Raw genomic sequence first — 22,736 nt, 5'->3', positions numbered from 1 at the left:
ATCCCAGTTTGGAGGATAAATTATCTGAACACATTAAAAATAATTCTTCCAGCCCTCAATTCAATAGGTGATCTCTTGGAGGAGGAGGAGGGCTGAATAATGTGTAAATATTTTTTTCAATTCGCAAATATTTTTATTCCCCAAACGACTTGATAAGAGAGACCAGTAAAAGCTTCTATGATCTAGCAGGACCAAAGTTATCTGTGTAGGGCTCTCATAGAAAGTGAGACAGTTATACAATCAGACAGTTATACACCTACGATTTCCCCCAGAGACACAAGGGAACTCCTGGCTTGCACTGAAAATGAGAAAAGTAGTGATGTCCCTTGCTGAGCTGAAATGCCCACAGCAGATTTCAGGAATTTACTGAGAATAACCAGAGCTCAGCACACACAGGCACCTGCTAACGAGGCAGCGCATCTCTGTTCTGTGTGCAAGATTTATATCTGAAGCCAAAAAATTCATTTGATATGTAACCAGACTACTTGAGAGGTGCTCACATTTTCATCATGTTCATAAAACTGGCTCTCTTTCTTCAGAATCACAGTACTGTTAAAGCAATGGCCACAGACCAAATACAGAAAACACTTGGAGGCTTTTCAGCGACACTTTGGGGCTTTAAAAATTATAAATGGATTATGGCTGCTTTTGTCCTCAGAGATTTGTTTCTCTCAGTCAGCACTTGCCACAGGCAAACCAATAAGACAGATGCTCTGGGAACGGGGCTCCCTCTCTCTCCCAAGGATTTCTGATAAATCACAGTGAGCCTGGCTGCACCACACAGTATGTCAGCCATCCCAAAGGAAACAGACAGATAAAAATAATCATTTTTTCTTCCTTTTACAAGTCCTAAGATTGTGTTTAAATTTAGTTTAATCCAGCACAGATCTGAAAATGTGGCAAAGGAAACAGGAGATTCTGGGGGATTCTTGAGCATAGAGCCTGTGGTATTCACCTCTGTATCCTCAGTGCCAAGGGATGGCTACATAATAACTCACATTACAGCCCAGGTTGCACAGCTAACAAAGGGTGTAACCAGGGTCACAACTAGCCTGAACCTGCATTTCTCCTTCCTCTATCATATTATCTTGTTGATGAATCAAGAAAGGAAGATTTATACAAGGATAACACATTTATTCAATTCTCTAAATATCTGTTGAGCTGAAAACATGTGCCTGGGATGATTTTTGTGTTGTGGTGGATGAAAGATGACAAAGATGTGATTCCTGAAACGCAGGAGCTCACAATCAAGGGAAGGAGACACATATGCATCTTCCAAACTCCAAGCGATATCACCTTCTCCAACTCCTCCAGGCGCACAGCCCCCCTCCACCCCAAGTGAGTCAGTATACACACACACACACACACACACACACATACATCCATTTAAGTACACATCTTACTCTATCATGGTTATTTCCCTTTTGTGCCATCACTCAAATGCAAATTTCTCAAAAAGAGGCAACATTTTAGGTTTACATTTTTTTGTGATAGTGTCAAGAAATAAGAAGGTGTCCAATAAAAAGTTTGTGGGAATGAATGAATGAAAAAATAAATGACAATGATCTGAATGAAATAAATGCTGAAAAAGTGCTGTAATAGAGATTCACAGTACCACAAGATTTCTTGCTGTTTGCAAATCACAAAGATGCAATGACAATTCACAAAACTAAGTGTAATGGGTTAGTTTAACCATTATATGTTATTTACCTCTTAAAGACACCATGTAGTTTCCATTTAATACTGTGTTTCTATGTCTAATCTTTAGAGATTTTTTTAGGCAGCACAACAGGCAACAAAAAGACAATATTATAACTGCCTTCAATGAAGGATCCTACTTATACCTTGAGTTTTTCTTACTAATGAAAAACAGATGACTACCCAAGGGTTTTTTCATAGGATGTGCTGTAAGCAAAACATTTAATTCTATTTGGAATGTACAGTGAATTTTGCTATCAAAAGCCCTTTGCAAACAAGTCCTTTGATTCTTGCAAAATTCTAGTCTCTTGGAAATTAGATGAACCTCTTCCTTCATCTGATATCCTCCCTCTCAGTTTGCTATTTGGAAATTAACAGAAGCAATAAAGTTTTTCTAAAAGCTTATTTCCAAGTAGATACTATTGTATTTCACGATAATTAGTTAAAGTTCATAGTGAAGCAGTGGCTCAGGTTGAATTTCCTCATTTCTAAGGATTCGTACAGGGAGGAGTTTGAGTCATGAGGAAAAGTGGATACTTTTCATTCATTCAACCAAAGTTTATTGAGCATACATGTATAAAGCACTGTATTACATACACCCCGTGATGTAGGAGTGAAAAGATAAGGTCCTTATGCTCCAGAAACATAAGGTCCTTATGCTCCAGATGCTCAGAGTCTATCAGGGCAAACTGGAATGTAAAGAACTTGGGCTTTGGCAATGAGGTGACTTCAAATTCCTTCTTATAACCACATGAATACATTGTTTAGACTTTTCCAAATCTTTGTTTTCTCCTCCATAGATTGAAAAGAATAAAAATGAACTTCATAAGACTAATAAACAAAATAGATTCTTAAGCAAAATCTATTACATTTCTCCTGTCGCATAGGATGTTAACTTTGGACACTATTTACTAGCAATCAGAAGAGGAAAACAATTAATATTAACTTGTAATCGAGAAACTGGTTAGGACTGCAAAATGATTTCTGGATTTTTAAAAATACTCATTTCTATTTTGAGATAATTATAATTATAAAACATTCAGGGATAGAATCTATGAATCAATAATATATATCCCATTAAAATGTGGATTCTCTCCTCCCAAAAAATATTGCATGACTTTAAGGAAGCGAAATTAGTTACATAAAGTGCCACAAGTATAGCAAACATAAACCTGATTATTATCTAACATTTGCCGAATGCCACAGTTGTATTGAACATAGCATGCATCAGAATGTTTGAGGGAAAGTAAAAAGACGAATAAATGAAACAGAGCCTTGGTGGGAGAAACAAGCTAGCTCTCTCATCTCCTCTTCTTGGGCTCCCAAAGGTGTGTCCTAAGCATTCCTCCTTTGCAGATGGGAGAGGCCATGTGAATGAGTTCTTGCTCTAGAGCAAGAAATAATGTAATTGCAATGACTCACAAAACCAGTCGTATGAGCTTCCCTGCTATTTCCACCTGCCCACTGGGGGCTAAGGTACAGGGAAACCCTGGAAGTTACTTGTTAAAAACGGCAGCGTCTTTGTCTGCCTGGCTCTCTGCATGACTGTGTAGAACAGAGACCCTCCACAGACCTGAAACTGTCATGGACTATTTATATGAGCAAGAAATATATTCTTTCTTCTTGAGCCATTACACAGTCTGGAGTGCTTTATTGCTACAGCCAGCATCTCCTGTTTTGATAGCCTCCTTTCCATATTAAGGGGAACGACTGTGCTCAGGTCAGAATGCACACAGACACAATCTCTAAAAACAAAACCAAGCAAACAAGAAAAAAGCTTCAGCACCCATCACTGATTATGTAGGCAGCTAAAGTAGCAGGAGAGATTTTGTGCTGAAAGTCAAGAGTCAAGACAACTACATGCAAAGAAGACAAAGCTTTGTAGTCAGATACATTTGAGTTTGAATCCCGACTCAGCTACTTCCTTCCTAGCTGTGTGACTCTGAGCAAGTTATTTATCTTTTTCCAGCTTCAGTTCCCTGGCTCTTAAATGAGGATGACATTACCTAGCTCATAATGTTGTTTTAAGGATTGAATGAGATCAATGAAAAGCTACTCTACAAAGCTAGGTGAGCCATCATTAGGCCTGCAATAATGAACATTCTCTAATTTCCAAACCCCGCTCAGCCATGGAGAAACTGTGTCCATGCCAAGACAGCCCAAGTCTCAAAGCTTCAATTCCTTACACATAAAATGAAAGGACTGTGCTATAGCACATTTCAGTTCTCTAACAGCTTTAACACTCTAGAAATGACCGGTTATCTGGGCTTTGGGCTCTTGCCTTCATCTGCTACTAACCAGCTAAATGGCTGCTATAAGTTTTAAGATGTCTTTGTATCTCAGCTCCTTCATTAGCCAAATAATAACTTTAAAAAAATGCATGTTTTGTCAGTCTCACAAACAAAACTCTAATAAAGTATGAAGGAGGTCTGGAAGTGAATTAACGGCTACACAAAATATGCAGAAATAGTATTATTACTATTTTTTCTTTGTAAGTCTTGATTAGGAGCTAGTTTTAGTCTGTCAAACTGAAAGGTGCCCATTCTAAATAACAATGTCGATGGCACTGGTGATTAAGGCTCTCTGCCTTTTGTAAATCTCTTTTTATACTGACTTGTCACAAGAGAATTAGTCTCTTCCTGGTTGTTCCCTTCCCATGTTATCTCCAAAGCCTTTCTTTTTGTCTGTTCCTTAAACAAATCATTCCCAAATTCTTCCATAAAGAACCAATTTGTTTGCACATCAGCTCTCCTCTCTAGTCTGTAAGCTCTCTGATAAATATTTCTAGACTGACCTGTAGCACAAGTTCATATACACATTTACTATCGCCTATGAATTACTAACTTCAGAGGTCTCTTCATTTCCAAGTCATTCTGCCTCAAGTGTTACATAACATATATCCTTCCATGTATCAAACTCATTATGCTCCCCAGCACTGCTTCTTCAAAGTCAATGAATAACATGTCAACATTCATATAATAGCTAACGAAGCCTTACATGGTCTGCTTGCTCTTATCTCTTAATTCATCAAACACTGTTTCTTTTGCTTACCCAGGACAGCTATACTGACTTTCTAGCTATTCTTCAGGCACACCAGGCACGCTCTAGCCTTTGCATATGTTGTTATCATATGCTGTTCCTTCTGCCTAGAATGTTCTATCAGATATGTCCATGGCTTTATCTCCCAATTCCAACTCTTTACTAGAATATCCACCTTCTCCACAAGCCCTTCCCTGGTCACCTAAAATTACAACTATACAATTACAACCTACTTGCTTCAGCTCAGAAATTCCCTATCATCTTTCTATATTTTTCTCTTGTGTATTTATTTCATCTAACATGCTTTATATTTTACATGCATATCTTTTTTCCATCTTCTTCCCCTCAATAGAATGTAAGCCCCATGGAGTGATATGAGGACATAACAGGACTTGGAACTTAGAGGGCACGAAATGAATACTTGCTGGATAAATAAAAGACAGAAGAAGAGAAAGAAGACACATTGGAAATTCTTTCTTTGATATGCTTTAAAAATCTGCTTTGCATCCATTCTCCAGATTTGTTGTCAACACCATGCTCTAGTTTCTTATTTTCTCAGATCTGAATGAGTGCAGTATCTCCTGGCCGTCCTCCCCAATCCATAGCAATATTTGGCTAATATTCCCAAAAGTAATTACTCAGAAAATTTTAATTAAAATAACAACTAGCTATTCTGGCACTTGATAGATTAATTCAGCTTGGGTAAGTCTCTTTCCAACTTAATACTTTAATTCTATTATTTTTATAAGCAAAGATTAAATTAGATCAGTATTTTTCACCCAGCACTCTACAGAGCATTAGGTTTCCATGGAGGCTCTCTTGGTAGACCAGGTAAATCTGCAAATGGACCCAACCTTGAGTGACCACTGAGCAGCTGTACATTTCTGGAGTATAGATCAACTGATATTTACCACTATGAACGTTGACGATTTTAATAACATTGATGTAGGTCATATGCACTCCCAGCCTGAAAATCCTATGATTGTGTAATTTTATTATATCCTGTTTCTCTAGTACTTACACATGATCCTTATTATAAAAGTCCCCCATTCAAAGACATAAATAATGTAACCTCACTCCGCCTACCAATTCATTTTTATTTCTCAAAATTCCTCAGCACAAAACCTTTGCACACTCTGGCCTGGTTGCCTCAGTCTCCACATATTCTATACTCAATTTCGATTTATGCTTCCCACCCTGCAATTGATTTTTTTTTTAAATTAAAATCCAAGCACAAATTTTAATTCCACCAAAAAAGTCCTTCTTTTCTCTGAATTCTTATAATAGTTAACAATTCTACCACCCTATTTAAATCATACATCCATTCTGTTTTAGAAAATTCTGTGTTTTCTTGCTATAGATTCTCTCTGTCAAACAGAAACAATTCCGAACTTCTACCCATCAACAATTTACTGTGTTAAGCCCTGTGACAAGTACTTTAAATTCACTACTTTGATATTCAGAAAGCCTCTAATATAATTTGAATTACCCTAATTTTACAGAAAATGGAGGCTTAGATGTTTAAATAATACGCCCATTTGAAAGCATTTGGAAAGTGGCACATTGGGGATTTAAACCAAGGTCTAATTGACTCCAAAATATATACTATTAACCACTTTACCATAGATCCCCCAGTATATTTTGGAAGAAGAAGGAGTTTCTTTTTTATCATCACCCATGTCTACGCTCCATTTCAAATGGAAAGGTGACTTAACTCATTGTTATCAATAGATTTCCAGATGAATGAGTTGAGTGTAGACTTCAGCCAATGCTACCACAGAGAAAGCAGATTTGGAGTTTCAGTGTAACCAATTTAACTGCCTGCCATAATGAAAATAAACACACTTCAGAGGAAAATTCTACCTCCACAAAATAGGAATATAATATCCATCATACAAAAATTATTGTACATCTAAAGATATACAAAAATGTGACTCATGCTAAAGAGAAAAAGCAGACAACAGAACCAACCCCAGATGATAGATTTAGTGGACAAAGCTTTAAAAAAAAACCATTTAAAACATGTTAAAGGACTGAAATAAAAACGCACTGAGATGATAAATGAACAGACTTCTCTTTTTTAACCAAGATTGAGGAATAAGGGCCGAATTTACCTTCCAACCCAAAATAAATAAGAACAAACCAAATAATATATGTAGGAAAAAAATGGGTTTCAAGATATATGAAATTAGGCAATTAGAAAGAGTGATCCTTGAGAAACATGAAATGCATGAGAAGAGTTTTGCAACTGCCCTAGTTTGCCAGCTGGGAGAGGTTCAGGCCATGGTACAGGGAAGAGGATCTCAAGGAAAGCCCAGAAGACTACTTGGAAGATATAAGCTGAGGGTATGGAGAGAACAAGGCAGCTAGAGTTTGCAGGGCAGAGTACTGGAAAGGAAATGGTTGCACAGAGAAAGAACTCTGGAGTCTTGCAGGAAGTCACATTCAAGTAAGTATTCAACAGAGTACTGATCAGAAAATGGATGTGATGAAACTACCTAAATCTGGAGAAAGACCGCCAAAATGGCTTAGAGGTAATAGTGCCTGGTGCTCACACTGGGAAGGGAATAGTGCGTGTTTCCACTATCTAGACTGGAAATTCTCATAATTCACTGGATAAGAGTGGATAGAGTACACTAATGGGTCTTGCCTCAGTAGTGCAGAATAATTGGCCCAATTATTAAACACTGTTGTGGTCCCAACTGAAAAGTCTTAAAAGCAAGACACAAAAAGATCTAATTGTATGTAATTGCTTCATTTGTGTTCCAGGAAAGTTAAGAAATATTTATAGGAACACAAAAGTAACCAGCATCCAACAAGTAAAACTGATACTGATGGGCATCCAATCAAAGATTATTAGGATAAATGAACATTGGAAAACTTAACTCAAAATTAAGAGGAAGAAAATCGTTTGACACCAACACAAAACTGACACATATGTTAGAAGTTAGGACATTAAAACAGTTACTATAAATGTATTAACATGTTAAAAAAGTTAACTTGAGACATAAAAAGAATTTATATGTCAACTATACTTTTAAATTTATTTTTACAAGATGTTAAACCTATCCCTTTATGGACAGGTCCACATTTTTTACTTTGAGTATTCCAATAGCCTGCATTATTCATAATGGAGGTATTCATTCAGACATGATAAATAAGATAATTTACCTCCAAATAAAATAGAGAGGTTTCAGTCCTGAATGAGAAATGGAGAATTTAAGTAAGTCAGTCCCTTCGAGAGCTTTACCATATTTCTGTCACCATCTGATTACACTTAGAGAAGAATTATTTTATGTTGTATAATTGCAGACAAGCAACCACCACAATGAAAAAGTTATTTTAGAAAAAAGTAAAAGCCTTCATTTGTCAAATTCACAAAGTTCTATAATTTATGTTTTTGAAAGGGAGAGAAGTGTCTCTTTTTTTCTCTTCTATGAGTTAGAAAAGAAATTCAGAAGAGAAAATTCAAGCACACACTTAGACAGAAGGACCTACGTTTAAGAATCCCAAATAGCACTTATGCTGGTTTGTCTGGTCATAGCTCCACCGTATCGTGGATGCATTTGGTTTGAAAATGTATTTGCAGGACTGATGCCGCTCACAAGGGGTGCAGAGATAGAGCTGGCCCCAGTCAAGCCTAGAGTCTTGGAAACTTGGAAAGCTCAGAGCCAGAACCAAGTACAAGAGGAAACAAAGAGAATGAATCATTCTTCTTTGAATAAACAACCATTTGACTTGAGAAACCACTTAGGTATCCAGAGGAGAGAGACTCCTGAGAGGGTAGATTGCATGGGGTAAGGATCACTCAGAAATGAAATAGAGGATAGCATCGTTGCTCATAGTCATTTGTTATAGGTCCCTTTTCATTGCCTATAAAGAAACAATAGCTTCTTTCAAAGGTGTGGGTTAGCCATTGTAAAATTGATAACTAAGAATGTCTAAATTCCATGTGATTAGAAACCATGGAATCATAGAGGAACAGAGGAATGGAAATTTTATGTCACCATATTCAAAGTTATATACTCCAAAGATAAGAGGATCTAAGCAGGCAATCTAAGTTAATAATGTAGCCCAGGCTTTAGTAATCCGGAGAGAGTACATGCCCTGCCCATGGGGAGCAGCTATTACTCGGATCCGGGAAATGCCTGTAAGCTATGCTATGTTGGAATCCCATCAAAGATCACTCCTTCACCTGGCTGAAGGTTCACTGGATAAGTCTAGATATAAGGTTGGTTTTATTATTTTTTTTTAAAGGCGAGTTAGGCCAACATTAGGCAGGTCACATAAAATGTGTTTTCATTGAACTTGAGATCTCAATTTGCAAACTGTGAGTCCAATTACCATTCTTTTACACATAGGAAAATAAGAGAAGTGATTTACCTAAGATCTCTGAGCTGGTTGGACAAATACCTAAGAGCATATATCATGAATTTGTTCACCAGCTGTTTAAAGAGCCATAAGGCCAAATAGCTACACATACTTGAAAATGTCACACACACACACACACACACACGTGCGTGCGCGAACATTTATCACCTAACATGTGCCCAGAGACTTTTCTAGTTGCTGAAAAAAAAAAGAAGAGAATGAACATTTCTTCAATGTCTATTAACTGCTAAGGTATTATGTTTTAGTCTCTATGGCAGCCCTGAGAAGTATGACTTACTCTCCCCATTTTACAAACAAGAAAACCAAAATTCTGTGTCACTTTCCCAGGTCACAGGACAGTACATGAAAGAGTTGAGGTTCAAGTGAAAATCTACTCATGCCAAATACTCTGTATCTCCTACTTCGCAATACTGCCTCTTCCTTGTGCTTTCTTCTGTGAAACTTTAAGTATCCGTACATAGCCTCTTCTTATTGAGGACCTCACAGTCTATTCAGGGAGACGAACTTGGAAATAAACATCTCACTTGGGGAAACTGTGCTAACTACACTGAGAAACTGCAGCATCTGGGGGGACACGTCAAGAGCAGGGTCTGCAGGAAGCCATTCATTCAGCTCAGTAAAGCTTCGTTTGCTCTTTTCCCCACCCTGCAGTGAAAGCGAGGTGCCAACCTACTCTCTGCAATCTCTAGAGAATATGCTGGCTTTAAAACCAAACTCAGACCACGGAGTTCCAAAGACAGTCTTTTTGATGTAAAATACTGTAGGCTTGGCGATAACGATCCTTTAGGCAGGTGTAGAGGGAGCCATACCCAACATGCTATCACGTACAGTATTCTGTTTGATCCTCACACTCCCACAGTGACTTGGGCACTTTAGGGTTCAGATTCTCCCTTCAAAGATGATGAAACCGAGGCTCAGAGAGGCACTGCTCCAGGTGGAGGAGAAGCCTCGCTAAGGTGTTCTGCCTCCTAGCCTTATGTTCTCTGTAGCCTAACATGCTCACTATTCAGGCATTTGAGATAGAAAGGAAAGGAGGTTTGTGGCAGGAAACAAAAGTTTTCCCCAGAAAGAATCAGTTAACATGTTGCAGTGTAATTTGATTGCTATTGGTGACATTTCTACCATTTCCTTCTTCATCTCCTGAGCTTTCACTTTTCTTGTGTATTTTCTGTTTCAGTAATTTTCCATAAGCATTTGTCCCCTCCTATACTTTTCCCCTGGCTTGCACCAAAGACAGATTTTCAGAAATAAGTGAAACTACAACAGCCATAGAGGACCACTGATTGTTTATATTGAGAGCCACTGAAGGTCAGTACTGTAAAAATGATGAAAATGTCTAAAAAAAAAAAAAAAGTAAAGAGACTAAGTAAGTAATTTAAGTTAGCAATTTAAATGTCCACACATGATCGATTGCTGAAGAATAGTAAAATCATCCCTCGGAGTATTTCACTACTTCCTGTTGCTTTATCTTCAGTCCCACCCCCACCATAAAGCTACAGAAAAACTTTCTTCTGAGAAGGATTCTATCATCCATTACCATGACCACCAACATTGGCATCACCATCATCTCCTAACTCCTAGTTTTTCAAGAATGACATTGGCAAAGAAACAAATACTTTGAGAATCAGTCCTCAACAAAATGGGACAGGAATGAACAAAGAACAGTACAAAGAATAGTTTCCCAAATCCCAAGGCAGGGCTTTCCTGTCACAAAGAAAACTGCACAAGCCTCCGTGCCAGATCTATTCCCCGGGCCATTGAATAGATGACCCAAACAGTCAGCCCCGGGACCAGAAACAGCCCACACGCATTGTATGGTTTTGCTTGGCACAGAGAGTTATATTTAACAACTGAACCAGATGTCAACAATAAGAATCAGGACATTTCACATACACATTTTAGATTCCTGGCATCTCTAAAAAAATATCAATCTAGAAACAATGGGCCCATGTTGCCACATGGCAACAACTGGCAGGAGATGAGCAACCGCTGCCACCTTTAAATGAGGCATGGACTCTCCACTGCAGAGCAGTGCACACCTGGCTCACTTTACTCATGCTCGACAGGTGTAGACATCTGAGTTTGTGACACCTACCGGAAGTGGCTGCTATCATGTTGACAAGGGCAACAAAATCTCTAAACTTTTTGTATGGTGCATCTTTGATATTATAAATATTCTTAGTATATCACCCCTATATAGGCATTTTTATATACCTAATATACACAAAAGTTAAAACTAAAAATCACAAGGTAAATTTTAATTTAAATTAACAATATTACATTATTTATTAATTTCAGAAAAATCTTTGCTCTCCAATGTAGTATTTTTAATATGTGTGCAATGATGAAATATGTGTAGTGGATTCTGAAAATCTTGCTTTTAACCTTGTACCATTTTATATACCAACTGACGTTGACAGGTCAATTGTTTGCAATTAAATCATTTACAATTAAAGACTAGTGAAGTTTCATGTCTCAATTTTTGATAATAACTAACATAAAAAGAAATTTGAATGTTTCAATATCAATCGACTTGTGTGCCCAGTCCATGAGAAGCGCTACAGGAAGAGGTGAATGTCCCATCACCACTCTTACTCACCAGGGACAACGAAATCCGTTCAGACTTTCAGACAGTTCTGGAATCAACCAGAACCAAGCTCAAACTTGGGCTCTGCCTCTTACTGGTTATAGAACCAGCTATTATCTGCTTCAGTCCATGGGACTAAAATGCCTGCCAATCGATTGTTGATCTCAGATATCAGAGCCCATGCCCGAGTGCAGGTAACTTTTACCTTTTAAAATCTTATTACCTCATTCTATGTTAGCTTATTTAACAACATGATTATCTCGGATGGACTCAGAGTCTTGAGCATCTCTTTATGAAAGCTTGATTTTTTTAAAATTTCCTCTTTTTCACAGCCTCCACTCTCTGTTTATATATATACATATGTATATGTATATAATAAATGTATATATGAAACAGCTTCCTATCAATGGAAATAGTAAATGACTGAGTCATCATAATCTTGCATAAGTTTTTTTTCCAGATATCTAGCCACCAATGCTCTACAAACACACACACACACACACACACACACACACACACACACACACACACACACACAGTGTTCACTAAGGAATGACTTATTTGCAAAAGCAAAAGACAAACTTCATGTTATTTTTAGAAAAAAAGATAATATTCTTATTAGTTAATCAATGAGAATGGTCTTTGGCTTCTCTTCCCATTTCTCAAGTATTATTTTATAGGCATTAATTTTTCCTGTGGTTTTGACCACAATTCACTGAGTAAAATGGTGATGGCAGGAAGAGAATACAGATGAGAACCTAATTGAACAGCAGGGACAGACTGATTGGTGTTGGCAAACACCTCTGCTGTGGCAGCTTCGGTGGGGCTGCCTGGGGTCCTAGACTGTAGCTGACTGTTGTCTTACCATTTGAGAATAAATTTGATGTCCAATCACCTTCAATGTTTGGTTTGATTAGGCAAATCAGTACCACCCTACCTTCTTACTCCAAAATGACCAAATATTTTTTAATTTATAACCCACCAACAATCTACTGAGCATTAGCTATGCATCGGCAATGTGCTCAGGAGTTCAAAGCAGCGGATTTGGTGAGGTAGAATGAAGGTGGGCTTCGTTGGTTTATATTTGTTGCCAGTATTTTTTTTTTTTTCATGATCATGTACCTTCTATTTTCAGATGGTTTGGGGTTGAATTCATACATCTTCTCTTTCCTCACTGTGGTTTTGGATTCCTCTTCCTCATCTACCTCATCTTTAAAACAGACATAATAATTTTTGCCTTGAGACTTATTGTGACTATTAAATAAGAGCTTTACTACTATCTGTAATATATGAATAAAAATGTTGGTTTCCTTTTACCCTACTGCTTTATTACCAGGGGTACAAAGTGAAATAAGACTGGTTCCTGCCTTTCAGGAGTTAATATTCCTTGAAGATGACAAGTACATTTATACCTAAAATATAAGACAATAATATAATATAGTTATAAATCAAATGTGGTAAGTACAAAATCAAAGCTACAATGTCATCCTCTCTCACAGTAAAATCCTGGGATGGCATACTTCTGATAACATGAATTCCAAAATAATGTGATTTCTGGGTAGAAATGAGCTCTCATTCTCTGTCTAGCCCTCATTCTCAAATAGAGGTGAAATAAAGTGCTTATCTTTTGGGGAGACAGACAAGAAGGCTGGCAGAAAAGAGGTGGCGGCCCTGTTTCAGGAATGAGAACAGGTTCCATGTGCCCAATATTCTTGTAGCTCCATCTTCTGGAATTTCAACCAAGTGGGTACCAACTTACTAGGACATTTTTGGAACAGCTGCAAGTTACAGCCAAGGCAAGGAACTAGAAGCATCCTCAATGTGATATTGACGTCTGAGGACAATCACCACTAGGTGGCACCAAATAGCAGCAAGGCCAGGATGAATGTAGATCTTGGAGCTGGCTCACCTGGGTAGGCTCCTTCCAGCCATTTCTTCAGCCTTGTTATAAAGTATCTTCACATTTCACACAATTTAATATTTTAGACATACTTTATTCAATATATCAGTTTTAATGCATTTGGGTTGTAGTAGAAGTTTTGAACTCAATTACAATTCCCTATAAGATCTAGACCTTCCTTACTCTTTTTCTCATTTCATACCACTCTCCCCTTAGCTCACTGCACTCCAGACACTATAGGTTTCTCAAATTCATCATCTGTCTTAGAGATTTTGTACTAGCTGTTTCCTGTACCTATAATGTTCTTAACATAGACAACCTGCTCCTTCTATTATTTAGGTATCAGCTAAAATGCCACCATCTCAAAGAATCCTTCCTTGACCACCATTTTGAAGTAGCTTCACCTCTCTAGACTCGCCCTACTCCATAACCCTGTTTCTCCTCTTGATAGTATTAGTCAGATTTGACATGAACTAGTATGTAAGTTTGTACATTGTCTCTTTTCCTCTGCTAAAATATAAGCTCATCAGGGCGGGGACTTTTCTATATTGCTTACCACCACATCCCCACAGCATTCTACATAGTTGTTGGTGAGAATGGCAGGCTCCGTGGGGGGCTTCTTTAGATCACTATCTGGGACCTATGAGGGCAAATAGAGTAAGCCAAGTAGTAACTCTAGAGGAAAATAAAAATAGGAAAGCTGTAGGAAACTAGGCTGGGTTGGAAGAAGTAAGAAATTATTCCAGTGAATATATTTACTGGAATATTTAGGAAATAACATCTTCATAATAACAGTGGTAATGACAACAAATAGCATACTCTGACTGCTTACTCTGCCAAGCACTCTTCTAAGTACTTGACAGGTGTTAGCTCATTTAATCCTCTCAAAAACCTGATGGTATAGATATTATCCCTATTTTACAGATGAGAATGCAAAGTCTCAGAGAAGTTATACAATTTGACCAAGATCGCACAGCTAGAAAATGGAGATGAGCTATAAACCATAGTCATCTGTTTCCATGAACTAAAACTATTATTTCACATCAAATCACGACAATATCAAACACCATAAAACTTACTCTTATAAGAAAAAGAAAAAATACTGAAGGTAGTCTTAGCCAGGAGAGATGTATAAAAGTGTCTAATTAACAAGAAGTTCACATAATAAAGAGGAAGATCACATGCAGGGTGGTCAAAAGAACAATAAATAGAAGGTAAAAGGGTTTGGGGAGTAAGTAAGGAACTCCTGAGAGAGTTCAAGAGCTCAGTTTGGAAAACAAGTGCTGATGGCACAAGTATATCTTTTCATGCTCCAGGAATTCATACCACCACCTAAACACATTCTGCCAGGCTGAACTGTGACATTTTGGCACATTGGACAAGAGCAAATGCATTGCAATTTTTACCCTTGAATTATTTCTAGGTTTGGCCCTTAATACATGCTCACATTTTGTCTTTGAAATATGTGCCAAACAGAGATTGTGTGAAAAGGGAAAGATTGACACCAAGAAAAAATGATTAGATTGAACTTCCCATTATGTTTCTACATAATTCATGTAAAGGGCAGAAATGGGAATTTGACCAGTTCTCCTTTAAAAAAAATGCTTTACAAATTCTATAGAGCATATCTAAATTGCATTTGGATTCTGTGTTCCACTCCAGCATGGTTATTTATGGTGTTTATTGAATACAGCCACTATTCTCTGCCTCTCTGCACATTTATAAATACAACTTCTAAAAGGCATCCATTAAGGCTTATAATCTATAATTGGAAACAAGATGTGACCAGTCATGCATTCACTACTATTACAGAATCATGTAAAGTCCTACAGGGCTGGAGAGGTCTTGTCATTCAACACAAGAGCCCAAGATGTTAATTAGACCTCAGTCCCCAGACTTTCCAATGAGACTTTCAGTTCATGGGTTATCACTGTACATGCATTCCCTGCCTCTCCTAAGCGATCAAATCCAAGGATTAATGATATAATCTGTAGTGATAATCTTCAGCTGTTTTGGAATTAATCACCATGAAGGCAGTAAGAATACTAATAATCTTTACTGCTCACCTGTAAATGACAGATATGCTAAAGTAATCTAAACAATTATAAAAGATAATGCAATAAAAGTACCAATATCCACCACCCAGTTGTAAAGGCAGATCATTACTAATGCAGTTGATGGCCCCTCTCTCTGCTCACCTGATCACATTTTCCTAGAATTAACCAGTACTCTGACTGTAGTTTTATCATTCCCTTGTATTTCTTAATGCACGAATCCCTAAACAATGTATAGGACTCTTTTGCATTTTTTAAATGATATAAATGGCATCAGGCTGCACAAATATTTTTTGTAACTTGCCTTTTTACTCACATTGTTTTGACATTTACTCATATTGACAGGAGTAAGCCTAATTTGTTCATTTTCCATGCTGTTATGTTATCCTCTCCTTGATGGAAATATAGTTCTCGGATTTTCTGCAATTATAATCACTGAAGCTAGGAGCATTTCTGTTGATGTGTTCTGGTGTACCTGTGCAAGAGTTTCTCAAGTACATTCCCACAAGCAAACTGTTAGGTCAGAGAATGTGTGCACAGTCATCTTTATGAAAGTATAAAACAATTTGCCAAAGTGCTTATATATTTACATAAATATATGCTCCAGCTAAAAGTGTGTAATTTTTCCTGTTTTCTCAATCATTCTCAACACATGGGATTGTCAAGTTTTGTTACCACAGTGGGTGTAAAATGCTATCTCACTGTCGTTTTATTTAGATTTTCTTGATTATTTTTGAAACAATATCTTTCCATATTCTTATTGATTTTTCTTATTTATCTGTTCATCATTTTTGTCCACTTTGTTTTACTTTTTCATATAGACTTTAAAAAATTATTTATATATTCTACACAATACATTTTTTGGCAAATATCTGGTCTCCAGACATGTAGTTTACATTTTCACTTTTTGGAGGGATGGCTTCTTTGATGAATAGAAGTTAATTTCTGCTCACATGAAATGATTTTCAATCTCTTCCTTTGCTGTGTTTTTTTAAAGAGCTTGTTTCTACTGATTCACCACTAAATTTGAGGCTTGTTATAGGTTTTAGTATAGATACTGTATCTTAGTTGCTAGGATTTTCTTTCTATAACACAGTAAATAAATTTTATTGAAAGCCTTTCTACTTAAGATGATTCTATGTTTTTCTCTTTGTATCATTTAATGGATTGAATTATATTGATATGTTAAGTACTGTTAAACCGTTCTTGAATTTCTAAGATAAAAGTAATCTGTTTGTGATATTTTTAAAAAACAATCTTTTTATTTTGTTTTCCTTATATTTGTTCTGAAAAGGATCTTTTTTATATAAATGAAATTGAACTGTAATATTCCTTTATTAAATTGATTCTGACTAGTTTCGTAGCACATTTAAACCATCTATATTAAGTGAAATTGCAAAGTATTTTCCATTTTTTATTCTCTGAAATAGTTTGTAAATATCAGTATTATGTTTCCTGGGAGTTCAATCAGCCTTGCTGTATAATATCTGTGTTTAGGTTTTAATATATACATGTATGGTTAGGTAAGAATGGAATTTTAACTAATTAAAAAAAATGGTATGTATCTACTCAACTTTTACATTTCTTCATGATTCAGTTTTGATAAATTACATTATTCCAATAATATGTATATTTCATCATAGTTTTCGAGTATTAACATAAAAATTATTTAAGAAATATTTGTTGTATCTGTACTTAAGTTTGCCTTTTTACTATTTGTGTTTTGTCTCTTTCTCCTTGACTAGTGCCACCAGAGTTTTGTTTCTATAATAAATCCTTTTCAAGGAATAACTTTAGCTTTTGCTGATCCTCAATTTCATTTCTCATTTTACTTATTTTTGTTATCTTTATTTTTTCCCTTTGATTCACTCTGTTTGTTTCATTCTGTGGTTCTTTTTGCTAACTCATAAGTTGTATATTTAAATCATTAATTTTAGCCTTTTCTATTCTCACAAAAGATCTGAGGTACTTCAAAAAACCATTTAAATTGTATTCAACAAATTTAATCCCATATTTTAATTCCTGAAATATCTGTTGCATTCTAATAATTCAATTTTGTGAAACCCTTGGGCATGTTATTTTATTGTTTATTATTTCTGACTCTCATTCATATTACTTAGAGATTTTGAATGGAAGATTATGTTCAATAGAGCTATACCTGTGGGAAGCTAGTAAGACCTGAGTTGGTGGTAAGTTCCTCCAGAAAGAATGAGCATTTGTTTCTGCCAGATGTCCCAGAAGGATAAATCTTTAAAAACACTTTAAGTTCATTTTTCAGATTCAGGTACACCCAGCTCACCAAGTAATACAAATTCAAAAATTTTTTTCCTCGAATAAGTTTTTTATATGAAAGATATTCAAAGAAGAAAAAATATATATTTAAAAAAACTGAAGATACATGTTCAGGATATGCCAGGCATTATGACTTGATGGAAAGAATTCTGCAGTCCTGAGTTTGAATCCATACTTTGGAAGAAGTAAGACCTTGAACAAGTCTCTAACACTTGTAAGAGTGTGAGCCTAATTCTTTGTGTCTAAAGTATAGGGAATACATTACATGGATAGAGTGAAGATTACACACACATTGTTGGAACCCACCTAACAGAGGCCCTAGAAAATAATTTATGCTCAATATATGATGTGATAAGCCCTCTCTTTTTTCCTTCCATTTCTTTCTTGAGCAAGATGGAATGATAGCTCAGCACATGAAAGGACCCCTAGTCTGTTGTCTATCCTAGAACTATGGAATCTATTCAACAAATACTTATTGACTTCTTCCATGCTAGGCAGTGAAGGATAGGGCTAATAGTAGAAAATATTAGAGTGGGTCTAACATCTAGCTGAAAGGGTTGAGAACTTAATGGACTCAAGTGCTAGACATTTTGAGATCATAATAATTACTATTCTGTGTGCTTTGCATATACTATACTCTTTAATCCCACCATCAACTGCATAAAATATTTGCCCCATTCCTGATGAGGAAAGGAAGTCAAATTACACAGTGAGAACTCTTTGAAGCTAGCTTAAAATCTAGCCCATTTCTCCAGATCATACTTCAAAAGTCTTAAATACTGGCTCTTACTGAGTACAAAGTCATTATTTTCTTAAGGGCCTTGGGACCAATTAGGACAGAAAGTCATAAACGTGGCATCCCAACCATGATTGAACACCATGACTTGGGCCAAGGGTGGACCTGTGAATTGTTGGGTAAATCAGGGGCATTATTTTGCTGAACAACAGCTGCCCTATGACTCTGCAATTCTGGATCACTATTATCAGGCTGCTTTAAGTGTTCTGAAAAATGTCATAATAAACTCATAAATTAGCAAGTGGCAGCCAATTGACAATTCTTAAAAGGATAAAAAATCTAGCCCACTTTGGGTGCTGACCTTTCTTTAAAAAATCATTTTAAAATAGCACACTGAATTTTAAAAAATGTATTTTTAACACATGCACCAGCATGATTTTTAAAATTAGTTTTCAATCTGTCTTTTCATATTAGGATATTCATTTTACGTGACTCTGACATGCTGGTGACCCTGAACTAACCAGACGGTTTTGAGATTTTGATATAAGAACCTAGGGGAAAACTCAGAATTCCAACTGCCATTCAGTCATCAATCATTTACTAAAAAGTCACTATGAGTATAACAAGGCACAGAGGTATATAGAGAAAAGACATGGTCCCCACATCTGAGATTTCTAGTCTAGTGGAGAAGAAAGATACAAACAAATAATTACAATATTATAAATTTTAAGGTAGAAGGGATGATTCAAGTTATTTTAAAAGAGAAGAAGAGGAGCTACCTATTGGATAGAGATGAGAATTAGAGAAATTACATAGGTGACAAATCTAAGCTGAGCCTTGAAAGGCAAGTAGAGTTGCACCTGATGGAGATAAAAGAACATTACTGGCACAGGAAATACAATATGTATTTATTATTATTTATTATTATTATTATTATTATTTATGCCTACAGCACCTGGTCTTCCTAGGTGGTCTCCCATCCAAGTACTAACTAGGCCCGACCCAGCTTAGCTTCCAAGATCAGCTATCAGGCTTGTTCAGAGTGGCATGGCCATAGACCATGGACTGTGGCTCCACTGGGGTGTGAACCCAGGACCTTCTGCGTGTAAAGCAGATGTGCTAATCGCTACACTATGGAACTACGTCCAGAAATACCATATGTAAAAAAACCTAGTTACTATCACGTAGACAGTGGGAAATCATCTAAAGGTTTTTTAGCAGGAATAAGACATAATCATATTTCTATTTTGGAAAGATCACTCTGGAGATATGTGTTTGCAAACATTGGAGGAGGATTGGTTAGAAACTGGAAGATCATTTAGGTCTTAGAAGAGGGGTAGTCCTACAAGATGATATCTCAAAGCCAGTATAAGATTTTATTCCATTTACCAAGAAAATGTTTATAATTTTTAACATTTTTTATTATGGAAATTTTTAATTCTGAATCCCACCATATTGAAACAATCAAAGTAAGAGATCCCAAGGGTGACAGCCACAGAGTCTGCAGAAAGAAGCCATTTAAGAGTGGAATCTGTAGTATCTGGTGACAGCCTGAGGATAAAACAAGAGTGAGAAGCTGAGCATCTTTGGAATCTCTGCTACAAGCTAGCGAGGGGATGAGTTAAAACAAATAAAAACTCATTGAAATTTAAGTTAGACTAGTATATATCCTCTCTGGAAGCCAGAAGAAGAGCAGAAAAGTGACCAAACCTGCCTGACCAGGAGAAAGATAGGAATCAGCAATTCTGAAAACCAAGTTTCCCAAAGCCTATTTTAGGTACATTATGATAAGCATCAAGCTAATTGAGACAAGAATTACAAAGGCACCCTGCAAGTTTATTCAATTATGCACAAAAATTAGAGTCAGATGGTAGGAGAATCTGTTTAAGTAGAAGAAAGTAAACAGTGCCTTGTGATCAAAAGACATGACTTCCCACTGTTTACTCATCTCGCTGAGCTTCTGCCTCTACATCCAGTAACATGAAATAACAATCTCTGCATAGAGCTGTTGTGAGGAGCAAATACGATAATGGATGTGAATGCACTTGTAAACTACAAAGCCTTTGACAAATATGAGGTATTATCTCAATGGTATTATCCCAATAAAAGTTAAATGCACTTGGGAAAAATCACCCTAGCTTCCAATTATTCTGTCAAAATATTTATTGGACAATTATGTGCCAGTCTGCTGCTCTAAGCCTTGGAGGACAAATAAGGTCCCTGCTCTCACAAAGCTCTCAAGGAATCATCATTTTCACAATGAGAGAGAAAAGGCCACGAGTTATTAATTCAGTATGGCTTTGGCAAGAGGAAAAAAAACCCTGTTGAGGGTTCTTTCCTGGATTCAGCACTAGGCTGGGGACTCAAGACATGTCTCCTAGTGCTGTCAGTGTTAATTATATCAAAGTTGGAATCAAGGAAAAATTTGGAGGTAAGGAGGATTTGAAGAGCAATTGCTGGGTGTCAAAGAATAGAATCAAAGAGCAAAGTGTCACAGCCATAAAAGAAAATCTAAAATAAAGGATGAGATTAAGTGAAGTACTAGTATATGGAGAGTCAGAGAAATGAGGCACCATATGAATTAGACATCATTTGCAGGGTCTATCTGACTGAGAATAGCTTTTACATGACTAGATTTACATTCAACTGTAAGTTGAGAAGCAATGCAAATGTTATCTGTTCCCTGAGAGCCCAAGAGAAAGGACCTGGGCACAGTAAGGGACTAACCCCAGCCTTGTAATAAACACACCATAGTTTGCCTGGCGAGACTTTTCCTCTAACTCTCCAGACAGATGTGGAGCTGTCCTGTGGGCTGCAAAGGTCATCCTTGGTGTTGAGGAATCCTCCTGTGCTGTCTAGAGTAGTGCTGTCCACAAGAAATATAACATAAGCCATATGTAAAATTTTCAATTTTCTAGAATCCACCCAAGAGAAATTAAAGAGTTTAAAGAGTTAAATTAATTTCGATACTGTACTTTAACTCAAATATCTAAAATATTATCATTTCAACATGTAATATATATAAAACATTTATTGATTAGATACTTAGAAACATCATAAATCAATAGTCACACTACGACAATGACAATAATCTCTTAAAAGGATGCAGCAGTTAAAGTCAAATGTAGTCCTACCAAAACAAAATTGTATTAAAAAAAATATTTTACGTTGTTTCAGTTTTAAAATTTTAAACAAATGTGAATTAATTCAAATAGAAAAGTAGGTCACTCACTGCACTAGCCATATTTCAAATGCTCAATAACTACATGTGGCTTGTGGCTACCATTTTGGACAGCACAGGTCTAGAGTTCAGAAAGAGTATGAGAACTTCAAGAGAAATTAAAGATCCTCAGATTGAGTCTCTAGTTTACATATGTTTATGATGAGGGAAGAAGGAAACTGTACCAAGTATTGTGTTTTGTATTGGCAGATGTAATGTATATCATTAAACTTTAAAATCACAGTAAAGAGAATTATTATTCCCATTTCAGGTGAGACAGGAGGACTTACCTAAGTCTTCCTTATAGGTAAGTCCTATGTAGACAGGAGGACTTACCTAAGGCACATGGCAAAAGTCTGATAGAACAGGACTCGAACTTAGAATTTCTGATTCTGTTACTGAGAAAAATATTTCCTTATTTGATTTTTGTCCTTTTTTTCTGCGTTAACATAGGTATATCCATGTGTTTTGATCCTACATCTCAACCGATATGTGGTTGATATGGTGGAGTTTCAACTTACTCTTTGAAAAAATGGCAAAAACTTGTGCCTCTATGCATACTTATTCCCGTTTCTTTCAATTTCCTACTTATCATTCAAGATAAACTGTGTTCTCTCTTTGAGAACAAAGCACAGAAAAGGAATTATTCTATAAACATTATAAATAGCAGCCAGCTTTCTAAGAACCTACTTGAGCAGGAAAACCATGTATATGTGCTGTATCAATTTTATTCTTTCCTTGTGTAGTCACATTGTGGGTATATAACCAGAAAGGACTACTGTGATTTATTTGCTTCCCTTAAGAATTCTAAAGCCCAA

General features: G+C 36.5%; 1 protein-coding gene and 1 pseudogene across 1 annotated transcript in view; both read right to left on the bottom strand.

Moving 5' to 3' along the window:
- Positions 1 to 22,736, bottom strand: part of NELL1 (neural EGFL like 1) — a 709,438-nt gene that overhangs the window by 50,398 nt on the left and 636,304 nt on the right. The window lies entirely within an intron of this gene.
- LOC112476716 lies at positions 19,642 to 19,757 on the bottom strand (annotated as a pseudogene).

Source organism: Pteropus alecto, unplaced genomic scaffold (genome assembly GCF_000325575.1).
Source record: "Pteropus alecto unplaced genomic scaffold, ASM32557v1 scaffold71, whole genome shotgun sequence".
NCBI classification, from domain to species: domain Eukaryota; kingdom Metazoa; phylum Chordata; class Mammalia; order Chiroptera; family Pteropodidae; genus Pteropus; species Pteropus alecto.
Note: the sequence above shows the minus strand (reverse complement) of the source record. Positions and strands in the feature narration are given on the sequence as shown.